Below are 3518 nucleotides of genomic sequence, written 5' to 3' on the forward strand. Positions count from 1 at the left end.
AAAAACTTTCCCGGAAGTAATCTTTCTCTAAGCATCTAAGCGCTAACTACTTTTTGAGTTTCCGCCTACATGCTTGGGGGCTACTAGGGAGTACCCTTTGCTTGCAGATGAGTTGGTCGCAGAACTGGCCAACGTTTTTCTTGAAGTCCTGGATTTCCGAAGTCCTGGAATCAGGCTTCCCCCAGGCGTTGTTCAGCATGGCGTTGAGCAGGTCTTGTTCAAGCTCCCACTTCTCCGCTTCAGTCAGCTTGTTGAAAAACTTAGTGGCATACGCCTTGGGGGTGGAAGTGGTGTCAGCCGGATCTCCAAAGTTCTTCGGAAAAACGACCATGTCACCAGTGCCCTCTCCAGCCTTCTCGGAAGAAGTGACTTCCGCCTCTCCTTGGCCTTGTGTTTCCGCCTCTTCTTGGGCAGGGCCTTTGGCCTTAGGATCTTCTCCATCCGCATGCCCGCTGCTAACCGGAATTATTTCCGGTGGAGTGTTTGCGGCAGGTGGGGGAGATGGATCAGCCTGAGGGGGCGACGGTTGAGGAGTTGGGTGGGAGGCGCTTGGTGGAACTGGAGTAGAGGGACCAACAGCCGGAGATTTCTTCATGTATTTTGTGATGGGCTCTTGGCTGGTGGTCCGCGTGGCAGTGACCTTCGTATTCCTGCAAACAAGTGAAAGGGTTTAGACAAGAGATAAATTCGCCAAGATAAAGTTGCATCATGTTCGGAAACTTACGGGGCGCCGGGGATGATGGGGCGCGTGCCCTGGCCAGCCGTTGAGAGCATCCTTAGACGCGCACGCTCCGCTTTCCTTGAGTCCAGCGGAGGTGGTTTTGTCGTTTTCGGTTTCTTGGCGGAGGCCTCGCCGCTATCTCCGGCTTCAGAGCCGGAAGCCTTGGCGCGGGGACGCTTTGTAGGTCGAGGGGCCGCCTTGCGGGGTGCCTGGTCCTCTTCCTCCTCGTCATCTTCCGGAGCCTCCTCGGCCGTGTCGCCGGTGACGGGGATGCGAATGATGGTGCGGAAGTTTTCCTCCGCCAAAGTGTTGAGCTGGAAGGAAAATGAACAAGAGTTAGAGTTAAACATCAAAAAACTTGTGAATTTTGAAGCAACGAAAAGATCAAAGCTTACCGGAGGACACTGGTCATTCGTGTAAATGTCCTTGAACAGTTCTGGGACCTGTTGGCCCCTCGGAATCTTCACCAGCGTCTTGAACCTTCTCTTCAGAGAGTCGGCCGGAAGATCGTGGCGGGTAACCCGGAGAAGATCATCCGCCCCGGTATAAGCGCACATCAGGCGCGCGTTGTAGCGAAGAGGCTGGATTCTCCGGGAGAACCAGCTAAGTGTGAGCTGGGCTCTGGTCAGTCCGTCGTGGACTAGCCAGGAGATTCTCCGCGCAGCCTTCTCCAAGGTTGGGGTCAGGGCGAGTGGAGGGACGAAGCTCCAGCTTGCAAGTTCTTCCGGAGGTTCGTTGACGAACTGGGGCAGGCCTTCGTGGACATCCGGAACAGAAACATTCTTCTCGTAGAACCATCCGGCATTCCAGTACCGGACGGATTCGTGTGAATCATGGGGAGGATACATACGGTTAGGGCGGAGAATAAACGTCATGCTTCCGCAGTTCACCATTGCTTTGTCCTTGGTTTCTTTCTTCACCCGGAAAAAGAATTGCCACAACTTGACATCTGGCCGGATCCCAAGATGTCCTTCGCAGAGAGTCACGAAGTTGGACAAAAGAAGGTATGAATTTGGGCAGATGTTGTGGGGCTGGAGCCCATAGGTGTTGAGGATGGAGAGAAAAAATTCCGAACAGGGAAGTGACAGCCCGCGTTCCACCCAAGCCTTGGTCATGACAATTTCTCCGGCCACGGCTTGGGGACGTCGGAGTCACGAGTGAAACTCCAATGTGTGGAGATCATGCCCTCGTTCTGGAGCTCTCTAAGCTCCACGTCGGTAGTTGCGCAAGGCCACCATTGACCTCGTTCTCCTTCGCGGATCCGGGCCTTGGACGCCCTCTTGTTTTCCGCCTCCTGCACCTTTGCTGCCATCCGAGCTTGTCCCTCGAGTTCTTCTTGGAGCTCTTGGAGGGAAGGGATCCGGCCTGGAGCGGTGCTGGAAGATGCGGAAAAAGGTTGAGCTAGTCTGATGTCGGAAACATATGGTGGCAGGAATGATATGGGATCCGGGCATATGGGTTCTATTTGGTTGGGATCCGGGCTACTCGAAGAGCTACCAGTACAAAGCGACGATTCGAGTGGCATGCTTCCGGCTGCACCCATACAGAGTATTTGAGTACCCGGATCGCTAAGTCTATCTTCTACACTAGGTTGTCTTCTACAAGTCCGGCGTACTTACCGCTAATGGCACGGTGGTTCGACGGAGCTCCGGCGAAGATGAGGTCGTCGAACTTGAAGGAAATCGACCCGCGTGACCACGAATCGGCGGCGGAGCGAATTTCTCGTTCAAACGTGGGAATCTTGGCGCGAGGGGAGCCTTGGTTGGGCGGCGCGCGAAGCTCACCGTGGCGAAGCTCGCCGGAATCGAGATCTGGCGGGCGGCGCGGCGCGAGGAGGAAGACGATGTGGTGAGAAGGGGTAAAAAGAATGGATTTTTACCGGGCTGCGGGGTATTTATAGGCCGCGCTCGGAGATTCGGGATCCGGATCCAACGGTGGAAACTGAACGGTCACGCCGTTGGATGGATGACACGTGTTTAGGTCAATTGCGGTAAAACGACGTGGAGGTAACTTAGCCATGCACTCCCGAAAATTCCGGCTGAAGATTTGCATCTGCGAAAATTTAGCGCGGGAAATGAGGAAGTTGTGCGCGGAAAATGTGGAACTTCCGTTGTTAAGTATGATCTGAAGATGAAGGATTTTCGAAACCGTTTGAGTCTTTTAAGATTCCGGGTAATTCCGTAAGGATAAGTTGGCTCTCGTTCGAGCAGGGAGTAACCCGGAAATGTTCTTTGGAACATCGATGGATGAAGTCCCGCGGATGAGAGCATTTTCCGGCTGTAAGTTGGAAAAAGAAGAAAATGCAAAGTTGGAGCTCTTCAAGTTTCTCCGCGTTGCCGACGATGCTGGAAACCTAAGGAACAAGCATGGCGGAAGCTGCGAGCGAAACTCGGAGAACTACGGGGGCTCTTGTTGTGGGTATACTTCATGGGTGTACCATCGACGGTGCCTAGATCCGGCAAGCTCGGGTGGCCCATAGACGGTGATGAGGCATGTGGCCCATCGGGCGGCCCGATTGCTTGTTGATCGTGAAGGAAGAAGTCCAGCCCAGGATCAGTAAGCTGGATCCGTACCGACGTAGGAGTAACCCGGATCCATGGAGGCCCATGAGGAACCCGGATCCAGTACGACGTATATGGAAGGCAGATCCGTGCACGTCACGGATCCAGCTTACTGATCCTGGGCTGGACTTCTTCCTTCACGATCTGCCTTCCATATACGTCGTGCACGGATCTGCCTTCCATATACGTCGTACTGGATCCGGGTTCCTCATGGGCCTCCATGGATCCGGGTTACT

Source organism: Lolium rigidum, chromosome 5 (genome assembly GCF_022539505.1).
Source record: "Lolium rigidum isolate FL_2022 chromosome 5, APGP_CSIRO_Lrig_0.1, whole genome shotgun sequence".
In the NCBI taxonomy this organism is placed as follows: domain Eukaryota; kingdom Viridiplantae; phylum Streptophyta; class Magnoliopsida; order Poales; family Poaceae; genus Lolium; species Lolium rigidum.